The sequence below is a fragment of the Triticum urartu genome, chromosome 7A (assembly GCF_056163025.1).
Source record: "Triticum urartu cultivar PI428250 chromosome 7A, HENAU_Tu73, whole genome shotgun sequence".
Lineage (NCBI taxonomy): Eukaryota > Viridiplantae > Streptophyta > Magnoliopsida > Poales > Poaceae > Triticum > Triticum urartu.
In genome coordinates this window covers 414,476,524-414,501,233 of record NC_141879.1, presented here as the reverse complement: position 1 = coordinate 414,501,233, position 24,710 = coordinate 414,476,524, and positions in this window count along the sequence as shown.

The window sequence follows — 24,710 nt, the reverse complement described above, 5'->3', positions numbered from 1 at the left end:
TATAGATGCATTAAAATAAATAAGAGATATTGTTATATCCCATGATATCTATGTCCCAACATGGAACAACCTGCAACTGCACCTGCAACTAGCAACGCTATAAGAGGGGGCTGAGCAAAGTGGTAACATAGCCAAACAACGGTTTGCTAGGATGGTGGAAAGGTTAGAGGCTATCATGGTAATTTGAGAGGCTTAATAAACTAGTGGTAGGCAGCGCGGCATAGCGATAGTATCGAGACAACTAGCATAGCAAAGATAGTAGTGAGATCCAAGGTGATGGTCGTCTTGCCTGAAATCCTGCTAGGAAGAACAACGAGTCGATGAAGAAGATGAAGCCACATGGTCGAACGAATCCTCACAATCACAACAAAACAAGAACTATCAAGAAGGAGCACAACCAGAAAGAAGCAAACAACATGGTAAACAACCATCACAAAAACATGGCATGATGCACAAAAAAGTATGATGCATGACAAGGCTACATGATGCTACTCATGGCAAGAGATGATGCATACAAGACCAACACATCATAACAAGTTTGAATGAGGCCGGAAACAACATATAACAATTCCGGTAAGTCCTCATATGCATATTTCGAAATTGGTCCAGATCTGATTACAACACAATGTTGACATTGTTAAACATCAAGTTAAGATTCACCATGATGATCTACACGGTTTTCTAGTCAAGTTACATATAAAGTTTGTCTAATTCGGAGCTACGGCCAAGAAGATATGAGCAAAACAAGTTAAACATGACATTGATGCAAATGCAAGAAAAACAACATCACAAACATTCCAAAACATAGATGCAACAAGGCATGATGAAACTACATGCAAAACTAAGAAAGTTCCCTATAGAGCACGCTCAAAATGGAGCAACGGTTCAACACATACACCCAATACGAGTTTCAAACACAATCTGCCCAAAAACAGCAACTAAGCACTTTCCAATCAAGGAAACAACATGCTAAAGGTATCATATGAGCACAAACTTGATATGCACTCAAAGTACAGACAACATGCTTCAAATAACATTTAAGGTTCAGGTTCATAGGTGTCAAGATTAATCCAAGATGGTAATGCAAAAAAGCAACTTAACAACACATATTATGACTTGGTGAAAAACATGGCATATGCATGAGCGGGAATAACATATTGACATGTTGGAGACATGAAACAAAGATGATGTAGTGCACGAACATAACAAGCAAGAGCATGACACGCAAGTACATGTTAAACATGGCAAAACATGATTACTAAGCATCTCAATATGAGCCCTATATCAATGGCAATCAACAAGACAAGAAGCAACAAGATATAAGCTGATTCTCGAAATTAGAAGAAATCTGGGAATGCAAAACATAACATTATGATGCTGACTTTGGGGGCACATAACAGCATGCATAGAAACTTTGGCCCTGTTTGGTTCGGCTGTGGATTTCTAAAAGCAGCTGTGAAAAATTTGCTGTGGAAAAACAGCTGTGGAAAATCTGATGTGAAAAAGATGTTGGTCATTTGGCAAACCAGCTGATACAGCTCTTTCAGATTTTGGCCCGCAGCGTAATCAGATTTTGGAAAGCACGTCCTGAGCTGCTTCAGCTTTTGGTTCAGATTTTGGCAGCGGATTTCTAGAATCGGATTTTGTTGGGTTCGCCCTTTGGTTCAGATTCTACTACTCGGCAGCGGAATCTGTCGATAAAAGCTGAACCAAACAGGGCCTTTAATAAGCATGCAAAATACATGGACATGTAGTAGACATGATATACTTCAACTTAGTCCATGGGCACAAGTTCATATGAAACATGGAGCAATTACTAAGATGCTTTGCAAAATGGAACATGTTGTTAACAGGATGACATATTTAGCATGATGGCAACTTGAGAGTAAGAAAGAGACAAGCTACGGCAAGTTATAATGACAACCAAGGGCATATCTTCAAAGTAAACATAACAAAGAGCAAATAACTTCAAGGCATCATATACATATGGCTCATAGACTAGTGGGAACCATCAAGACAAGATTGCATGTTATAACAGTTTCAGCAAGTGTAAACAACAACAACATAGCATGTTTGCAAGCTTGGAACAGAGGTCATATGAAGTCCAAAATCATCAAACTTGGCATGTGGACAAAGTACTCCTAGCGTACTTCAATTCATGTAAAAGGAGCATCACCAAAAGAGGCATAGATCAATCAATAACAAGCTCACAACATGGCATCATGAAGTTAACAGAAAACTGGAACATCATTTAGGCATGTTCATGGAAATGAAAACATATGCTACAGGACATGTATGAGGCATCAAAAGGCATGGCATGATATATCATAACATGGACATCAACACACCCTTAATGAAGTTCATAGAAAAATGCATGGAATAGATGGTAGCTTCAAGTTAACAAGGCATCACAATGTAACAGTTACAGACTTAGCAAAAATCACGAAGTCTCAGAAATGAGCAACATTAAGTAGCACACTTCACAAGCTTGTGCTAGTCACCACAAGGCACATGAAAAATACATGGATTGCACCACTGTAAAAATGGCAATAATATGCTCCTAAAACATATAGACATGATGCACAGAAGATGCACACACAAAATGCAACGAAAAAGACAAAACATATAGCACTCTTGCAACAGGGATTAACATGGCATACTGCATCCTAACATGCATGCAAATGACACTAACATAAAGAGCACTCTGAGATGAACATTTTGACATATCATACACGCAAAACGGAGCAACATGCATGGAGATGTGGTAGGTCAACGAATGCAACATGCTATAGTTTCCAGGGACTTAGTCATTTTTCTGGAAACAAAACATACGGGCGCACAATAGTATACTTCGCTTAGGGCGGGGTTTAGGAGTGGGCTGCTCACCTAGGGACAAATGGGCCGGTCGGGGTGGTTCAGGCGGCTCGAGGTGGATCGGGCCGGTCCGAGTGAACCGGCCGGTTCACCGGTTTAGACGGGTCGGGGCGGTCCAGGGCGCTGACGATCGGGCCCACCTGGACCGGTCAACGCGCGGCGCGATGCGATCGCGGCTTCCCCCAATCGAACTGGAGAGCGACGTCGGCACGATCTCCGGCGAGGGGCGGCAGAGGAGGTGGGGGACCGACGCGAGGCGACGGAGGACGACGGATCCGGAGGCGGCGACTCCGTTTCTGGGCGGAACCAGCGGTGGGAGACGAGGGCTGCACGGAGGGAGCTCCAGCTCCGGCGAAATCCTATGGCGGCGGTGGCGGTTACATGCGGGAGGACGGGGTCGGTGGGGTGAGAGGAGGAAGTGGATGAGGAGAAGGAGGAGATGAGGAGGCGGACGGCAGGGATGGCACGACCTGGGCGGCGAAGGAGGTCGTCGGCGACGTTCGGCGGCCAAAGCGGGTTCGAGGTGGGCGGCACAGAGGATCTCGGGAGGAGTGGGGCAAGCGGGAGACAGGCGCTAGGCGGCGGCGTGCAAGCTCGATGATGGGCCCCGATGGGCTTGGCGGGCCTATCCCGGGCCCTGGCGGGGGCACGATGGAGGCAGGGTTGACTTGGTGGCAGGGAGGCGACGTGGAGGGTTGTTGTCGAGGATATACCCCGCGGTGTAACCCGGCTGGATGTATGACCCGGATGGATCTTGGCGACTCACTGGTGACCCGCCCGGAGCTTGGCGACTTACGGGTAACCCGCCCGATCTTTGAGACTCATTAGTAACCCGACGGGCGGGTCGGACGGATGACAAGGCCCAAGGCCCAGTATGACGGTTCGTATGATGGTGGGTCGGCTTAAGAGAAAAGGCGTAAGGAATATTCTCCTACAAAGGAAGCAAGACTAGGACTGCACTTGTAATAGAGTAATCCTAATCCAACTAGGACTAGTCATGTAACCCGCCCCTTCAACATATATAAGGAGGGGCAGGGCACCCCAAGAGGGGGGGACAGAAAACAATCGCTAAGGTTAGACACAACTAGGAGAGCCAGTTTACGGCGACTCCCTCGTGATGATAATGAGACCTAGCCACAAACAGCATGTAGGGTTGTTACCGGATGATGTTTACCGGATAATGAGACCTACCGTGGGGCTCGCGCACGGTGGTGTTGAGTTCTTGGAGGGATCTCTCTCAGGGATCGAGAAGCTTACGATGTGCCGGATGAAAAAATAAGAGCCGATGCAAAAGATCACATCGTCAACGAGCAGTCAAAACAAGATCAAGGGAAAAGTTAGGGTTGCATGTTCAGCGTCTACCTCGCGCGCCCTGATATGTCGAGTTCAAGGACGACGCGGAAATTGCCAAAGCAGGTTCACAACCCAGGAAAGAATACGAGATATGGCAGGTCTGCTACGACCCGGAGATGGACTTGGTCAAACCATAACTCCGGCTATGACTTCCTGCGCCTTCAAGCCGCTCACGTCCATGGCCAAGGTGTTGCCTCGCGAGCCAACCACGTAAGCCGCCGGCTGCCTCGGGGCCATTGTTCGAACCACCGTGTATGAGTCGCCGTCGCCTATCTGTTTTTAAATCGCCCGGTCTGGCTTTTGCTCGACCCACCGGCGCCTTTGCCTTTTTTGCTGCTGCTCCACCGCGGGCTCACCTTGCTGCGAGCCGCTTCTCTGAGTCACCGCCTTGGCGTCGCGTTCGATTTCGAGCTACCTTAGACCGTCGCCGACTTGAAGTTGCCTCTGCCTTTTCTGCTCCAAGAAGCGGCCTCCCTACTTCTGCTGTCGCGGCCTTCCTAATCGCCACCGCTCCAAGTCGCTCTGAAACACCACGATTATTGAGGCCATCGAGCAGCCCCCGCCTTGAGACGCCACGTCCGCTAGTGTAGCGGCATCGCGAGTCGCCGCACCCGCAATTCGCCTTGCCCGCACCTGCAAGTTGCCTCACCATTTCCAAGCTGGCATGCTTCTGCTCTGAGTCATGTCGTTTCACCTGTAAACAGCCAATTTGATCCATCATGACCCACTGCACCTGACTCCGAGCTGCCTCGCTGCAGGCCTTCCACCACCATGAGCCGATATGGCCTTGAGCCGCCTTGCCGTCTTTTTTTTGAACCGGGCATAACCCCTTTCCATTACTTTGACATAACGGAAATACAAAGTTTTCACCATTGCAGTTACTAAGGAGGCGAGAAAGGGGAAAGCGAGTTCAACGCATCCTTGGCAAACCCACTGCAAGCACTCGTCCTCGAGCAGCTTACCGTGGGGCGAAAACCCAAGGACACCCAAACACAGAACTAGCCCTAAACGATATCATCCAGCGAGGTTTTGATACAGCAAAAGAGCTCACGCAGGAGCAGAATGAGAGCGCTCACACAGGAGCAGCATGACCACAGATCAATACCAAGGCACACGACCAAGACGAGATTAACATGACCCAGCTCAGGCACCGATCCTCTTCCTTCAGTCCTGCTCCATCTTGCCTGAAGCCGCACAAATCCTCATCATGTTTGATGCGCTGGCTCTTAGCATTTTTGATCCTCTCTCCATCGCCTCCCGGTCCGTCCCAGTCATCATCCCTGCCCAATAAGAGATGAAACCACAAGCAGAATAAATCACAGCGAAAGGAGTCTTTAATTTTTTCTGTTCAAAGGTAGCTTGGTTTCGGCAATTCCATATAGCCCAGCACACGGCTGCAAGCACAAATGTGTAAAACTTTCCTCCATCAGGAAGGAAAACGTAGCACCATGAAAAGTATTGCCAAATATTGTTCGGACATGTGTCCGTACCCAGAACACACCCCACCGTCCTCCAGACCACCCTGGCCATAGGACATGTGAAGAACAGGTGATTTGAAGTCTCTCTGTTCTAACAGAAAGAACATTTGGGGTTGCCGGCCCATCGTCTTCTACTCATGACATCTCTAGTCAAAATAGCATCCTGGAAGGTTTGCCACACAAAAATTTGAGTTTTCAAAGGGATCTTTGCCTGCCAGATCCATCTGTAGTTACAACCTGCGATGTTTCTCTCCAGGTAGTCATATACCGATCTGGTTGTAAATTTATTCTTCTTGTCCAGGGTCCAAGCCACTTGATCAGGTTCATCCGATAACTCCCAAGAGTTAACAGTGTTATTGAGTTCATTCCACTGATCTAACAATGCTGCATGCAGCTGTCTCCGGAAGAAGTTTTCCCCTATACCATTTCTAAACTGTTCCACCGTGATCTCCTGTATATTACAAATGTTGTACAACATAGGGTATTTCTTCTCCATAGGGAGCTCGTCATGCAAGGAATCTTTCCACACCCTGGCAAGGTTGCCCGAATTCATAATCACTTTACGACCGGCCAGGTAATATTCTTTTACTTTCATCATAGCTTTCCAGATAGGGGAATCACTAAACTGCTTTTGAACGATGTAACCTTATCTTTTTTTAGGTATTTCGCTCGGATTACTTCTTGCCACAGCCCTTGCTGTGTTTCCAGTTTCCACCACCACTTGGTGAGAAGACTGATGTTCTGTTTTCGGAGATCTTTCACCCCCAGTCCTCCCTTATTCTTAGATCTACATATTCTGGTCCATTTGACCAGGTGATATCTCTTGCCGCCCTCATGTTCTTGCCAAAAGAAGCGCTTACGATGTTTGTCCAGTTTATCAATGACCATCTTAGGCAGGAGAAACATAGACATATAAAAATAGATGATGCTAGTAAGGGAAGAGTTCAGAAGGATAAGTCTTCCTCCTGATGAGGCCGCATTGCCTATCCAGGACTCGCAACAATGCAAGAATCGCTCATCGGCGAAGTTCCACTGTAGGCTATGAAGGGCCGAATAGCCGACTGGCACGCCCAAATATTTCATTGGGAAATGACCAATCTGACAATTAAACAGTTCTGCATAGAAGGTTAAAATATCATCATCCCCTCCAACACAAAGGATTTCGCTCTTTAGGAAATTGATTTTAAGCCCAGACATGAGTCCAAAGATATAAAGTAACAACTTCAGGTTAACAGCAGCTTTTTTATCGTGCTCCAAGCAAATGACAGTGTCATCTGCATATTGAAGGATGGCTACCCCATCTTTGATAAGATCCGAAGCCAATCCAGTAAGAAGTTTTTCTTTCTGTGCGTTGCGGATCATTTTTGATAGTGTCTCAACTGCCAGGTTAAAGAGAAAGGGGGAGTGGGGGTCGCCTTGACGCACCCCCTTGTGGTTTTGGAAATAGGGGCCTTTTTCATTATTCATTTTGACACTGACAGTTCCGTTGTAAAGAATTTTTTTAATCCAACCACACCAAGTTGTCCCAAAGCCTCGACCTTGATGACATTCCAATAGGAATTCCTAGTGGATCTTGTCATAGGATTTTTCAAAGTCTAATTTCAGCACCACTCTGACTTTCTTTTTCTGGTGGGCGTGATGTAGAACTTCATGCAACGTAAGGATACCATCCATGATGTTCCTGTGTTTAATGAACGCATTTTGATGTCTGCTAATCAGCTTGTCAGCAAAAAGCGCCACCTGGTTATCCAAAACCTTGGTGATAAGCTTATAAGGGCATCTTAGGAGACATATGGGGCGGTATTGCTATATTTTCTTTGCCCCTTTCATCTTTGGAATAAGTGTAATCACCCCATAGTTCAGGCGGGCTATGTCAAGGTTGTTAGAATGGAAGGCTTTGAACAAACACATGATGTCACTCTTGACAAACTCCTAACAATGCATATAAAACTCTGCTGGAATGTTATCCGGCCCTGGTGCACGGTTACATCCCATCCCAAACAACGCTTTTCTCACTTCTTCTTCTGTGAACTCGCTCGTGAGTAGGATATTATCCTCTTCATTGAGTTTTTCTTCTTCAGACCAGGTTTCAGGGGATAAATGGAACATATTGCCTCTGGCCGGACCAAACAGTTCCTTGTAATATGAGGTTGCGTGTTCTAGTAGGTTTTTCGTGCCCTCAATGTTCACCTCCCCCGCGGAGAACGAGTGAATAGTATTTTTTCTCTTTCTACCATTAGCAATCTTGTGATAGAAAGTTGTGTTACTATCTCCTTTGAGCAGCCAACGCTCATTGGAATGTTGCAACCAAAACAGTTCTTCCATAACAAGGAGGTCATTTAGTTCTACATACAAGGAGGTCCTCTCTTCATAAATTTCTGTATCGAGGGGGCCATTTTCTTCCAACCTCTCAATCTTCTCTAATTCTTCTTTGATGCATTTTTTTCCTTTTTCTGGCATGCCCAAAAGAGTGAGCCCCCCATCCTTTGAAGTATTTCTTGATCCGTTTGAGTTTGATATTCAAGATATCAATGGGATCCTCGGAATTCACAGGTTGCTCCCAAATACTCTTAGCCTTGGCATAAAACTCTTCCTTCTTAAGCCAGCTTAGCTCAAATCTAAACTCCCGATTATGGGAAGGGCTAGTTTTCATAGGTTCTGTGACCAAAAGTAGTGGATTGTGATCCGAGGTATCTCTCACCAACTTACGAATAGATACCAAAGGGAATAGATCCTCCCATTTAGAGTTCATAAGAATTCTGTCTAGTTTCTCCAAGGTAGGGTGTTTCTGCTTATTGGACCAAGTGTACTTTCCCCCTCCCATATAAATCTCTCTTAAATTTAAGGATTGAATAATAGAATTAAATTTGTCTGTGTAATGGGAATGGGTCATTTTTTTGTTTTTCTCCTCACTGTATCGTAAGATATTGAAATCACCGCCCACTATATAGGGGACATGGATCAGGGAACAATTAGTATCTAGCTCATTTAAGAATTCATTTTTCCTATCATCCTGAGCTGCCCCATAGACTACTACGAGAGCCCAGACGCACTTTTTTTTAATATCATATATGTTAGCTTGAATAAGGAAGCTTCCAAGTACCCAGGATATAATGTCAAGATTTTCATTCTTGATACGACATAGGATACCACCTGATTTGCCAATAGAAGGGGTCTAGTTCCAGATGTATCTATCCAAGGGGTCCACCTTTCTTAGGAATTTAGGAGAGAATTTTTTCTTCATAGTTTCTTGCAGACCTATAAAGTCAAGGGAATGATCTCTTATTAAATCAGAGAAGCAGGTAGTCATTCCTTTTTTTCCTGCTCCTCTGCAATTCCAAAAGATTCCATTCATTTAATCACATTGTTTTTCCCCTTCTAGTAATCCTACTAGGAGGCAGAGTAGGATTACCCTCTTTTTTCATTAAGGAAACACCATTTTTCTGACTCCTGGTCACAGGTTTGGATATCACCACATTAACTTTTCTATCCCTCTTCTTCCTGGATTTAACCATAATAAAATTCTCTTCCTCTACATCAGTTTCGTCACCCCACCTCAAATTCAAGGGGTTTTGTCCCCTTTTGCATTAGTTAAGACCATAGGGATCTCCACATTGTTATTATCTTATTTTTTCTCCTCCTGAGGTTCATTGTTCCGACATTTTTCAAGTTCTCTCAGAACATCAATGCAGGTAAAGTCAGTATCAGGAATGTCAACACCCATTTTAACCGCCCTAAGAATCAACTCAGGGTTAGAGAGCGTTTCAAAAGAGTTTGGGCTGTTATGCGTACCTTCCATATTCCTCTTCTTCACCGCTGCCACGGCCTTTTCCTCCACCCTCTCCAGCTTGTTCTGCACATTACGCGAACTGAAGCGAAGGTTCTCTTCGGTGACTAGAGGGGGGTAGGAATCACCTCATCTTCCACACCATCATCAGGCAATTCTACTCTGTAGTTGCTGCTTCCACCCAGCTTGTCTTGTTTGTACCTGTGTAGATGACCTCACGACATCAGAATAGGATTTTTGCCCATTGCTAGGCCAAAGAGTATCCGTTTTTCTTTCATTGTTAAGGATACTTACATTCTCCTCTCTCAGTTTCTGTTCTTGAGCCATAGTGTTGATTAATAGTGAAGTGTGCAAGGAGTCATCGGATTCCACACTCTCCCGCGACTCCCGAATGACGTCCTGCTTCTCTCCCTTGGACCTGGAAGGGGCCTGCCCAGGCCCGAGAGAGAAACTGTTCATCATAGCTCCAGGAGCCGCCTGCTTATATCCCTCTTTTTCCACATTCTTATTAGGGCCCTGAGATATCTCAACTGTTTTTTTTCTCTCTATTGGGATCTCTAGTCAGAACTTGCTCCACTTCAGAGAAAAAAATCATAAAAGTGCCCTCCTAAAAGTGCCTCAGCCACAACAGGGATTTCATCAGTGTTTCTGCACCCCATTTTAACACGAACAGAGCTAGGACGGTGCAGAGTTACACCATCAATCTCAAGAGGAACACCTACCAATGATGTAACATAAGCCATATTTCTTTCGCTTCTCTTATCCAGAGGGACATTACTGACTCTAACCCAGGCTACCTCCATGACTCCTTTAGCCCCCACAGTAGATGACCACTGTGTGGCATGAATCACAGCCCCACTTTTCTTAAGAGTGACTTTCCCCACATAACAGATTTGCGCTACTGCTCTGGGGTTAGGAAATCTCACAACAAAAACTCCAGGGCCAATAGCATGCGCCGAACAGCGCCAACCCGTAGCCAAGTAATCGCTAAGATCAAGCTCCATTTGACGAGTCGATGTTTCCCCTTCAATGATAGTAATTACAATATTATTGGCCCTCTCCTTCACCTGATTAGCAGTACAAGAATCATGTATGTAGTAGAAGCCCTGCCCTTTTGACTGGAAAGCACACATAGGGGCAATGCATTCCCACGGAAGGAATTCGACACAAACAGAAGCAAGGTGACCTAATTTGTTGTAGCATTCACAGAAAGCTTGTGGGCATCGCGTAGGAGGATGCTCAGGGGACTTGCAAATGGGACAGAGATCAGGATTCTTGGTAGGGTGCACCTGGTTTTGCTTTCCATGAGGACGCTGCTGCGGAGGGGGGGCGTGTTGATCTGCACTGACGCCGCCCGAGCCCGACGACGCCTGCACCTTCTGAACCCAGATCCTGCCATCGTGGATCTCGCGACGCCTCCCCCCAGCCTCCTCCCACCTGGATGTGTCATCCGACGCTGACGCGGCCTTGGACGAGTTGGAGTGGGAGTTGGTGTGCCTCCCGTCGTCGTCGCGCCGCCACGAGAACTTGCTCCTGTCGCCCCCGCGGCCGTTGCTGTGCCCGGGGATCCGACCCATTCCACGACCAGCTCTTCCTCCTCCCGTCACCTCGTGCCGGTCTCCATGATAGCCGCGTCCCCCCTCCGTCGCCATGGGAGGGGAGGCGGCCACCGCAGCGAAGGATCTCGAGTCTCCCCCAACCTTGCCTCTCCACCACCCAAACGACTCTGCTGTCCTGGATCTAGGGTTTCTCTCCGCCGCCCAGAAATGGGAGAATGAGATATCTAGGTCAAGCACGGGTCGGGGCGTGGGATTTATACCTCCATTGCGCGGCTGCGGGGGGGGGGGGAGTGGAGGGTTGGATGTCTCCCCACGTGTCGCCCATCCGCCATTGACGGGCGGTTAGGAAAGCTCGGACCCGTCTCGGACCGAATCGCTCCCATGGTCTGGTTTTTTTGGGCTGAACCGCGTCAGGTGCCACGGTGGATCTCAACAGCCGGTTCGCCACCGGCAGCCGGTCGCGTACCCTAGCGAAGTGGCACGGGAAGGCCACGATATCACCAATGTCGATTTCCTCCACCGCGCGCAGGTACCGCGCATCCATCGTGACCCCTCACGAATCCTTGAGCACCAGGCGTAGAGCATCCCGATGCAGAAGGAGCTCGCCGTCGTGGAACGTGAGCGCTCTCGTCGCGAGTTCGGTGGCGAAGGAGACCTGCCATCGCACCTCCGCATCGCCGCCCGAGTTGCCGCTCGAAGAGGCAGCCATAGGTCTTGAGCCGCTTCCCTTTCTATTTGACTCCGCCGCGGCCTTACCTCCGCAATGAGCCACCTCGTGTTGCGGCCTCACCTCGATGCCGCCTCAAGCAGCCAACTTCACCTCAACTTTGGGCTGTCGGCACCTCTCCATTGTCGCGACTGTGCGGTCTTGAGCCGCCCTCCTTGAAGCGCCAAGGCACTGATGCATTGGCCTTGGATCTCCTCACCCACGGCTGTGACGAGCCGCTAGGGCTGAGCTGCTCGGGCTTACCTGTTCTGAACCATCCGCCCGTCGGCTATCTCTGATTTCGCCTCTCAAGCTGCCGCGCCCGTGAGCCACCTCCGCCTTAAGATGCCCCGTGCAGCCGCTCCTGCGGCTTCTTCTGCCATGAGCCCATGACTCGTCTCCGCTGTGCCAATGCGTCCCCTACTGATGTGGTCTTGTATCGCGAGTACAAAACAAAAGAAAATTGGGGGTTCAACCGGAGGATAATGAAGCAGTGCATGCATGCATGACGATTCAAAGACTAGTTCGCCGACAATAATGGAGCAGGAATCTCAGTGGACAAGTACTATTATTAAGTTTACAGCAGGTCGATGGCAGTCAAGATGCTGGATTAAATCCCAAAGACACAAAGCAAAGTACACTAGTACTAGATCAATTATGTCAAGGCTGATTTGATTACTTATTGGTGGACTACTACCCACATGGAGGCCTGGAACAGTACTATAAGTACTATGACATTTGCAGAGCCGTATTTCATCTAGTTTATGTCCACACCGTCCAGCATTATGCATTGGCAACGTCTACATTCATTCGACAAAATCACCAGGACTATTATTCATTACAAAAGGTGTCGCAAAGGGGGCCAACATTTTTTTTGCCCTAGCACTTGTCAGTGTCATGCTGCTTGACGGATACGTGAGTAAGTTGCCCCCTGCTTCATCAACACACGTGACTGGCTCGTCATCCATGCCCGCGGCCGTATCGGCTTACAACACCACAGCCGACTCATTTGTCTGCTCCCACGGCCGACTCGGCTGTGATTGATTTCAGCTTCAATGTGGTGATCATCAACTCCGCGGTGGATAATTTCCGGACCAACATATGAGGTGATATCTATCTAAATCAATTTTCTTGGTATATATTGTTTTTATCAAGGGAACAGTTACTTTGGTCCATATATTTTGTTATGTAGGACAATTATTCATTATAAACGTGGTTTATACCATGGGTACGGAGCACGCGCTGGCAACGTCTTACCCGTTGTTCGTCCGTGCCACATTACACGGTGAATGGGCACGTGCAACATGCCGCCCTTATGGCCCAGTCTATATCAACACATCGTGCCGCACCTGTGTGCACAAGCTTCTTAATGAGCATACGCAAATCGCCGCTCAGATGGTCTGGTTTTCTTCCAATAACTCTAGAGCAAATTATCAGATATTATCAGCCACCGTTCGCACCTGTCTGCATGAGCTGTTTATTGAGTATGAGCAAGTCACTGCTTGGGTAGCCCGGTTTTCTTTCAACAAATTGGAGCAAATTATCATATATTATCCGCTGTCGTCCGTACCTGTCTGCATGAGCTGTTTATTGAGTATGAGCAAGTCACTGCTTGGGTAGCCCCATTTTCTTTCAACAAATTGGAGGCAAATTATCATATGTTATCAGCCGCCGTCTGCACTGGATGGCTCAATGGGAAGGCGCACAAGTCACCGCCACTATAGTTTGGTTAACTACAAACAGTCAGTTGGAAGTAACCATTGGCCGAGTTGCTGACACGGCTCATACGGGATCATTTATAACCCGCCGCAGTCACCTCAACCTTCTATGGATACACATCGCGCTATCAACACCAATAATATACACCCTGTGCTATGGTCAAATATGGATAATCTCAAGCCAACTCCTCAAGTCGTCGTGAGACTCGGGGGCTATGATTACAGGACTCAGAAAATGTTGCCAGTTTCAGCAAAATTCAAGAACTCCGGGTCATTGGAGGGAAAAATAACCCAGCCCTCGAGGCTACTGCCCTGTTGGTGAAGATTTGAAGGCCATCAGAAAAATTTCCGGCTTAAAAAAGTGATTGACAATCATAGAGTTCCGGTTCAATAGAAGAATTACAGGTTATCAAGAAGGATTCCAGTTCAAAATCCGGTTCAAGGGAAATATGTCTCTCAGAAAGCTTTAAAGCTCTCAATATCCGGTATGAAATTCTGGTTCAAAAAGAATTCATCTCTCGCAAGTTCGAGTTCTCAGAAAAATTAAAGGTTGCCAAAGAGAACTTGTTGCCATGATGCGCAGTTCAAACATGGGTATCCAGCCTTATGGCTTATCTTATTATGGTCACATGGGGGCTTCTTTCTCATTGAGCGAAGCTATGATTACCCTTTGATCTGGCGTATACACCATGTTTATAAAACACTTGGGGGCTTGCTACCCAGGTTAATACGGACCAAAGAGAGTCTGTTGCAAAAGCACAACTCAAACATAGGCGCCCATTGAGCACAACTCAAAAATATTGCTTGGGGGCTCTTTTGTTCTAAACAATAAAGAGTTTTTATAACCCTTGTAATAGGCTTGGAAGCCAGGTGTATTCACCTAAAACCCTGGGTTATCCTGCCTTTTCAAGTAAGGCACTCCACCCAGGTAATCCTGGAATGACCCGCCGAACGTTTGACAAGTAAATCTTATGCAGACATTGAACTTGTCAAAGTTAAAAAGATGGTTGGTTATGTGAGGTCCATCTTATAAAGTTTGTATATACGTCTAACTCAGTGGCTGTGCGGCCCGTGAAAGCACTCGATTTTCGGCCTGGCAGCCCATGACAAGCCTCATTTTTTTGTTTGTTTTTATTCGACATATTTTATATTTTTTGACGTTTATTTGATGAGGCTTATAATGCTTTATGATTACAATTCACCGGTGTTTATTAAACCGGCCTTGTTTTTGACTATAAGTCGCCAGTGTATGATGAGAAATTATCCGGTGTTTATTAGCCTGGTCTGGCTTTGGACATTAAGTCGCCAGTATATATTTGGATTGCGCCATTGGAATCATGCGCTTATAAATCATTGGGTTATATTATTCAAATCTTTAATAGCCAACATGGCTGGATTTTTATTACGGTTATCAATAACCAATATTATGATTGAGGTTTTCAAAGTTGCTTCAGCGCAATGGATATTATTTTATCAATGGATATAATTTATTTTACAATGGAAGGAATAGTCCCGAGTCGCTGCAGGCTTACGACTCGGCACTTGGGGGCTACATTATTCAAGTTGAAATTACATCAAATATGCAAGTCTCGTGTCGCTGCAAGCATGCACCATGACACTTGGGGGCTAATGCAAAGTCATTTTTTGATCACCTTATTGAAGACCTCACTCATCACATTGTAATGAGCCGACCCTTGGGGGCTACACGTTGCTGCTCGAATTTACATGATCATACATATAAAGTCTCTGCTCATTATTGCATAATGACCCATCCCTTGGGGGTTACACTGGTTAAAGTTTTTCTGAGAAAAAGACAATTACAAGTCCCAGGCTGTTGCAAGCATGACAACCCGGCACTTGGGGGCTACATATATGGAGTATTCAGTCTTTGCTAGTCACTGAGATGAACAAACATGGATTTCTTTAAAATGGTAGTATTTATATTGAAGCAAGTATTAAGTGATCACTTTGTTCTGCTCAAGACTTGGGGGCTACAGGTAATATGGATATAAGGGAGAAATATCTTCAAATTTTTAGTTTTGAGCAAACCAGATTGACCCGGTGTCACCAATAATTATGACCCGGTGTCGGCAACAATCATGACCCGGAATCATCAGTTATTATAAACCGACAATTTTGAAGATCATAGCTCGATAAGTTCTACATTTTAAAGCCGGCTGAATATTAGTTGAATATTTGAAGACCAATATTTTTGTCAAGTCAGAGCATTGAAGGCCTACTCAAATGCATTCTTTATTTACAATATTTATTCTACAAGCAAATTGATTATGAAGCTGGTCTATTGGCCCGGATTTTCTAGAAGAAGGAAATGACAAGGACTTAAGGATGTTCAGGTGCTGGCTTACAAGAATATTTAACCTGGAGCACAACCTGTTAAAATTTGTTCTTATGTTTTGTTTATAGGATCAGTTTAACATGGATAAATCCAAATTAAACTGGGGGCTAATGTCGCAGATATACCTCGCGGTGTAACCCGACTGGATGTATGACCCGGATGGATCTTGGTGACTCACTGGTGACCCGCCCGGAGCTTGGCGACTCACGGGTAACCCCCCCGATCTTCGCGACTCATTAGTAACCCGGCGGGCGCGTCAGACGGACGACAAGGCCCAAGGCCAAGTATGCCGGTTCGTATGATGGTGGGACGGCTTAAGAGAAAAGGCGTAAGGAATATTCTCCTACAAAGGAAGCAAGACTAGGAGTCCACTCGTAATAGAGTAATCCTAATCCTACTAGGACTAGTCATGTAACCCGCCCCTTCAACATATATAAGGAGTGGCAGGGCACCCCAAGAGGGGGGACAGAAAACAATCGCTAAGGTTAGACACAACTAGGAGAGCCGGTTTACGGCGACTCCATCGTGATGATAATGAGACCTAGCCACAAATAACATGTAGGGTTGTTACCGGATGATGTTTCCCGGGGCCTGATACTGTCTAAACCCTTGTCTTGTGTCGCATCTCTCGATTCCGCTCAACCCCTCTCAAGCTATCACATAGATGTGTTGGCCTTGCGACTAAGTCCTGAAACTAGGCCATCTGCCGTAACAATTCCATGATAGTTGTGGCTGGCTGGAGGGGCGCGCAGGTGGCGACGCGGCCATTGAAACGCCACCAAGTGGCAAGGAGGAGATGGCCAGCGTCGGAAAACAAGGAGGGAAGGGAGGTGGCGGCGTCGGATCCGAGGAAGGAGTGCTAGGGGGCTAGGTTTCCAATTTAGGCAGTGGGAGGGAATTATATAAGGAAGGAGTTAGGGTTAGGGTGGTTTGAGGCTATTTCGGAGCCCTACGATCACTATCGGACGGTTCCGGAGCGGAGGGGAAGTGTAGGAAGGCTAGATGGGCTGTGTAGATGTGTTGGGATGAGAAGATAGAGAAGCAGAGCGGCCCGACAGTAGTTTTGGGGACCGAAACATCCGACGAATATACCGACTATATTACGGCTGTATGTTTAACGGTTGGGCTAACAAACGAGCTCCAAATGCGATGAAATTTGACAGGCGGTCTACTTACACTATAACACGATCGCACCCCAACTTTCATCCCATTCCAAGAACATTTTACGACCACTTATAAAAATAATATGCCTGGGTTAGCACAATATCTCTTATTTAATTAATGCATCTATATACTTGGTAAAGGGTGAAAGGCTCAGCCTTATGCCTGGTGTTTTGTTCCACTCTTGCCGCCCTAGTTTCTGTCATACTTTGTTATGTTCCTTGATTTAGCATCCCTAACACGATGAGCGATATGGGACCCTCTTGATAGTTCTCTTTGAATAAAACTCCTCCAGCAAGGCCCAACCTTGGTTTTAACATTTGCCTAATAACAACCTAAACTTTTCCCCTGGGAGTTATAAACCCGAGGGTCATCTTTAGTTAACCCACCTGGGCCAGTGCTCCTCTGAGTGTTGGTCCAAACCGGGCGATGTCCGGCTCCCCCGGGCAACCAGGGTCTCACCCAACCCGACGTCTGGCCCATTTGGTGTGCCCTGAGAACGAGATATGCGCTGCTCCTATCGGGATTTGTCGGCGCATCAGGAGGTGTTGCTTGTTTTGTATTACTATTGTTGAAATGTCTTGTGCACGGGGATTCCGAGTTGATCGGGTGTCTCGCGATGGAGGATTGTCTCCGTGGATCGTGAGCTTGTAATGGGCTAAGTTGGGACACCCCTGCAGGGTATAAACTTTCAAGAACCATGCCCGCGGTTATGTGGCAGATGGGAATTTGTTAATATCCGGTTGTAGAAGATTTGAAGTAACTCCTTTAAAATACACCAACCGCGTTGTGTAACCTTGATGGTCTCTTTTTGGGGAAGTTCGAAAAGAGAACACGGTTGGGTTATTTCTAGTTTGCGACCAATTGCGTAGTTTCTCATCTTACTCTTGTTTTCCTAAGTTAGCCACCATACATTGCTAAGTCGCTGCTACAATGATGACCCACAAGTGTAGGGGATCTATCGTAGCCTTTTCGATAAGTAAGAGTGTCGAACCTAACGAGGAGCAGAAGGAAATGATAAGCGGTTTTCAGCAAGGTGTTCTCTCCAACACTGAAATTATCGGTAATAGATAGTCTTGTGATAAGGTAATTTGTAACGAGTAATAAGTAATAAAAGTAAATAGGGTGCAGCAAGATGGCCCGATCCTTTTTGTAGCAAAGGACAATCCTGGAAAAACTCTTATATAAAGGAAAGCGCTCCCGAGGACACATGGGAATTATCGTCAAGCTAGTTTTCATCACGTTCATATGATTCACGTTCGGTACTTTGATAATTTGATATGTGGGTGGACCAGTGCTTGGGTACTTCCCTTCCTTGGAAAAGCATCCCACTTATGATTAACCCCTATTGCAAGCATCCGCAACTACAAAATATGTATTACGGTAAACCTAACCATAGCATGAAACATATGGATCCAAATCAGCCCCTTACGAAGCAACTCATAAACTAGGGTTTAAGCTTATGTCACTCTAGCAACCCATCATCTACTTATTATTTCCCAATGCCTTCCCCTAGGCCCAAACAATGGTGAAGTGTCATGTAGTCGATGTTCACATGACACCACTAGAGGAAAGACAACATACATCTCATCAAAATATCGAACGAATACCAAATTCACATGACTACTTATAGCAAGACTTCTCCCATGTCCTCGGGAACAAACGTAACTACTCACAAATAACATTCATGTTCATAATCAGAGGGGTATTAATATGCATAATGGATATGAACATATGATCTTCCACCAAGTAAACCAACTAGTATCAACTACAAGGAGTAATCAACACTACTAGCAACCCACGGGTACCAATCTGACGCTTTGGGACAAAGATTGGATACAAGAGATGAATTAGGGTTTGATATGAGATGGTGCTGGTGAAGAAGTTGATGGAGATTGACCCCCTCCCGGTGAGAGGATCATTGGTGATGATTTCCCCCTTCCGGAGGGAAGTTTCCCCGGCAGAACAGCTCCACCGGAGCCCTAGATTGGTTCCGCCAAGGTTCTGCCTCGTGGCGGCGGAGTTTCTTCCCGAAAGCTTGCTTATGATTTTTTTCCTCGACGAAAGACATCATATAGCCAAAGATGGGCATCAAAGGGCTGCCAGGGGGCCCACAAGGCAGGGGAGCGCCCGGGGGGTAGGGCGCGCCCCCCACCCTTGTGGACGGTGGGTGGCCCCCTCTGGTACTTCTTTCACCCAATATTTTTTATATATTCTGAAGCGTGATCCCATGAAGTTTCAGGACTTTTGGAGATGTGCAGAATAGGTCTCTAATATTTTCTCCTTTTCGAGCCCAGAATTCCAGCTGCCGGCATTCCCCCTCTTCATGTAAACCTTGTAAAATAAGAGAGAATTGGCATAAGTATTGTGATATAATGTGTAATAACAGCCCATAATGCAATAAATATTGATATGAAAGCATGATGCAAAATGGACGTATCATGCAACCTCACCACTTTACCCCTTCCTTACCCATTAAGCTTTGCTATTCTTGATACCCATGGTAATGGGATTGCTGAGTCCTCGTGGCTCACAGATTACTACAACACTAGTTGCAGGGACAGGTTATGCGATGATCATGATGCGAGAGCGATGTTTGTTGTTTTTGGAGTTCTTGTTCTGCTTCTTCTTCGTTCGAGGATAGGTTCCTGGTCGGCAGCCTAGGCTAGCAGGGTGGATGTCGCTTGAGCTTTTGTTTGTGTTTCATGCTTAGTTGGATTTTGATCTTATATATGTTGCATTGATGTATTCTTGCAGCATTTGTATGCCTTGTATGTATCCCCATCTATTTTGTAATGTTGATGTAATGATATCCACCTTGCAAAAGCGTGTCAATATGCGGTTCTATCCTTGGTGGGACCTTCGAGTCTCTTTAGGATAGTATCACATATTAGGCTTGACAAGTTGGTATCAGAGCCTCGACCGACGCTATGAGCCCCCCTTGTTTGATCGTGTAGTTTGGCCGTTGTTGACTCTAGAAGAAAAGTTTTTTGGAGTCTAGTTATATTGGAGAGTAGGATTCTTTTTACTCCTTAGACTCCTTCATCGCTCTAGTAAGGAATCTTGTCGTAGGTGTTTTGAACTAGTCCTCTTCTCCTCCAATTTTTTTTAGGTTCATGCAGTTAGTTTTCGTTCATTGCATTGTCAGCTCTTCTCATCCGGTGCTTTCTCGTCTAGTTGATTCGATACTTGTCGTCCTTTACGAGATCGGTTCTCAGTTCTTTCTCAACAACGTTGATCCCCGTGTGAAGTTGTATTTCTTTTCCCACCCGCCCACCCTTTTCTTCTCAGTGCCGGAGTCCGTCATCGAGTATCCATCCTACTCATGCGAAGCCTTTGCATTCTTTCCTCAATTATTTCAACCGGTGCTCTTCTATTCAAGTTATTCGTCAGTTCCTCGTTCCAAGCTTGCCTTTGTTTTACCCGCCCTCCCACCCCTTTTCTTCCCGGAGTCTGAGCCGCTATTCGAGCATCAGTTTTATTTGTGCGGAGCCTCTTCAGTCTTTCCTCAATTGTCTCCACTGGTGAATTCTCGTCTAGTTAAACGTGGTTCGTCTCATTTTCTTTCCGGTGGATCCAATTCAATCTTTTTCGTTGTTGATCATATTCTTTTCCTCAACTCAAGTGCTTCACTTGCTCATTCGCCTCTCGCCAGTTTATCGTTTGGGAGATTTCAAGACATATCAGAACATTCATGTTTGCATTCAATTAATTCAAGGTTGTCACCTCATCCAAGTCTTTCAATCGTTCCGGTGCATCATTTCTCATTCAAGCAATCCTTTCCAGCTGTGCTTCTTTTCAGTGGGCCCTAACCCACAGGTCTTTTCCCAAGATCTTACCTGACTCTTCTAATTTCCCAGAGTATTCTCAAATGCCTTTTCGAAGTTTAACGTAAGAATGAATTTCATCAGTTAGATGTTTTTCCAAGATCAATTTCGAATTATTTCATTGTCGGTTCAACCTCGTCGCTTTTATTCCCACGGTGTATCTCAGTAATTTTGGTGGTGTTACTCGTCGTCATTCTCAACATCTGAAGACCGAAGAAGAGTTTCCTCTAAATCTTGTCCATTCTTCCAAACGTTCGTGGTTCTAGCTTCATGTTATCCTCTCAAATTGAATCCAATCGTGCGATTCTTTTCTTACCCATCCAAAGTGTTTCAGTTGTTGTTTTTCCGTTTCGATTATCTGGAGGCCATCATAAAGAAGATTCCTTTGTTCCATGTTTTTAGCTTCGTTCGTTCTCTTTTTTGTACTGGTGCTTCATTCGAGCATTCTTTAATCAGTTCACGATCTCTTCGTCCACTAGCACCTTGATTCTCTCAAGTATCTTCGTTCATTTTCAAATTCTTTCTGGCGGTTCATTCTCTTTTTCGTAATTTGTTTCAATTCTTACGGTGGTCCATTCAAGATTATTTTTCCTTCCTTGTCATATCAATTCATTCGTTCCAGTCCTACCGGTGGTTCATGAAGACTTTCCCAAGTTTTGTGCTATATCGCTCCTAATCTTTCCCAACGCGAATAAGTAGTATGCAAATCCATTGCTTCTCATCAATCTAATTGATGAAGGATAAGCATAACATAAGTCTTATTATTCTTTCATCAAGTTGATTAATCTCTTCTTTCCAGATTTTGTTCATCTTATCACATTCTCGGTTCAAAGTGTTTTTCATCTTTTCTTTTCCAGAGTTCAAAGTTTTTCTCACTTGTCTCGTCGCGAACCTCCATCTTAATCATCGTAAGGCTTTAATATTATTCTTTTCATCCTTTGAGTCTATCTCATCGTCCTTTTGATACCGGAATTCTTCATGGTGGTTCATCATGATTTAATTCATTCTGCAAGTGTTTCATCATGGTTCTTGTTGGAGGAGCTTTAGTATCGTTTCTTCTTGCATCTCGAAGTGCAATTAATTCTCCGTATTCTTTTGAAGGGGAGTTTTCCATTTCTTCTTTCTTCTCAGCTATTCAATAATTTCTGTTTGTGGCCGGTTATCACCTCATAATTTTGAGATGTTTTCCATAAGCCCACAACAAGATTATTCTTTTGTTGTTGATTTCCTCAACAACTCCGTTCAATCCTTCCCTCTAAGGATTCTTTCAATTTCATTCATGGTAGAAGTTGGAATATCTTCTTTGTTCTTTCATTCAACTCTTTCAAATTCTTCTGGAGGCGTTGTGTTGTCCCTCTCATCAAGTATCGTTCCATCCTCTCAAGTTCATGTTCTATTCATCCCATGTTCAACCTGGTTTATATTCCAATTCTTTCGTTCTTACTCCTTTCTAAATGGAGTGGTTGCAGAGTCTATCTTATTACTTGAGTTTTTGATTCTGGTCATAATCGTCGTTCCTCTTTTATACCCGACTGCTCTCGACTTTGTTCATCTTCTCTCCTGTATTCTTGTTTCACCTTATCCTCTCTATTCCGTCTCGTTCCTAAGATCTCGGGACGACATCTCTTGTTAGTAGAGGAGAGTTGTAATGCCCCGAGTCCGATGCGCCATGTGTCTTCCAGTTATTCGCCGTCGTTGCCATGTCATTTACTTGTGTGTTACATTTTGCCATATAATAATGTGCATTGCATCATCATGTTTTCAAAACTTGCATCTGGCCTCTTTCTCTGTTGTCCGTTTCGACTTCCATCTCTCTCACTTGCACCCGTTGCACCTCTCAGACCTTGTTTCGTGAGCGGGAGAAAAACGTTCACGGAATGGGCCAAGATTTGCCGAGTGGTCTTGGTATATCACCGGTAGACCGCCTATCAAATTTCGTTCCATTTGGAGGTTGTTTGATACCCCAATGGTTAACCGCGTTAACCAAAACCCCCTTCTCTTTGCAGCCCTCCACAACAGTCCACTAGCCCATCTAAATCCCCTCCATGCTCTCCGACATTGGATCACGATCGTGTGGGTGAAAACCGCACCTCTGTTGGTCTCTCCTAGCTCCCTCTACCTATATAAACACCTTCCCCTCCATTTTTCACGGACGAAACTATAGTCTACCACCTCCCTGGGCCGCCAGACGCGTCTGCCGACGGACGGACATGTCCACCGCCAGCCTCCACGTCGTCCGGCCAATCCGGAGCCACCACCTCCCGCACCCAACCAGGAGGCGACACACGTCCCCGCCAGCACCCCACCGCGCCATGGCCCACGGAGCCCGACCACGCCGCCGCCCGGCCCGAGCGCCGCCCGCCTGCGCGCCGCCGCCAACCGCCCTGCACCACCACACACAACCACCACCGCCTCGTCACCGGCCACCGTCTCTGGTGACCCCTCACCGGCAACCGCGAGCGTCGCCACCTCCGCTCTCCCTCTCTCCACCATGAAGCGCCCCGCCGCCGATCTGCTTCCGCCGCCGACGACGACCACCGTGCCAGAGCAAAGGCGCTCTGCCGTCGCCACCGGACACCACTGCCTGCGCCGCCCCTCACGGCTGTCACCGCCCAGCCTTGTAGTCGCCGAATCTAGGGGTGCCACACCCAGATCCACCCACCCCGCTCGCCGGCGAACCTCCCCTCGCCGGAGCCCTACAGTCGCCACCGCCATCCACTCCCGTTGCCGCCGTCGCCTTGCGAGATCGGGAGGTCCCGATCCATCCACCGTCGCCGCCTTGGCCCCCTCGAGCCTCCTAGGCCTCGCCTCGGCCTCACATGCCCAGCAGCCCAGTTGGCCTGCTACCTCTGCACCGACTGGGCCGAGCCCATGGTTGAGCGTCACCAGCTAAACCCCGACCCATGCGTTTTATAATATCTTGCGCCCGCCCGTTTTTTTACAGAAAATGACCAAGTCCCTGCATATTCATATCATGTGTGCATGTTTGAGAGGATGTAACTTGGTGCATGTTTAACCGATTTGAGTGAATGATATGTCAAAATGTTCATCTCGTGATGCTCTACATGATGGTGTGATTTGCATGCACGTTAGGGTGCATTATGCCATGTTAATCCCTGTTGGAAAAGTGCCATGTGCCGTTAACTGCTGGAACTTGTCATAACTTGTTGGTTTGTCTTTTTCGTTGCATTTTGTGTGTGCATCTTTTGTGCATCATGTCTACATGTTTTAGGAGCATATTCATGCCATCTTTACAGTGGTGCAATCCATGTATTTTTATGTGCCTTGTGGTGACTGGCACAAGCTTGTGAAGTGTGCTACTCAATGTTGCTGATTTCTGAGACTTAGTGATTTTTACTATGTAACTATTATGTTGTCATGCCTTGTTGATTTGAAGCTACCATCTATTCCATGCATAATCTGGAGGTGCCTAGTTGACATGTTTTGATGTCCATGTTGTGCTCTATCATGCCATGCCTTTTTTATGCCTCATATATGACCTGTATCATATATTTTCATTGTCATGAACATGCCTATACGATGTTCCAGTGTTCTGTTAACTTCATGATGCCATGTTGTGAGCTTGGTATTGATTGATCTATGCCGCTTTTAGAGTTGCTCCAATTACATGAATTAAAGTATGCCATGAGTACTTCATCCTCATGCCAACTTTGTTAATTTTGGTCTTCATATGACCTCTATTCCAAGCTTGCGAACATGCTATGTTGTTGTTGCTGTTTACACTTGCTGAAACTGTTACAACATGCAATCTTGTCTTGATGGTTCCCACTAGTCCTTGAGTCATATGTATATGATGCCTTGATGTTATTTGCTATTTTTTATGTTTACTGTGAAGCCATGCCCTTGTTTGTCATTATAACTTGCCGTAGC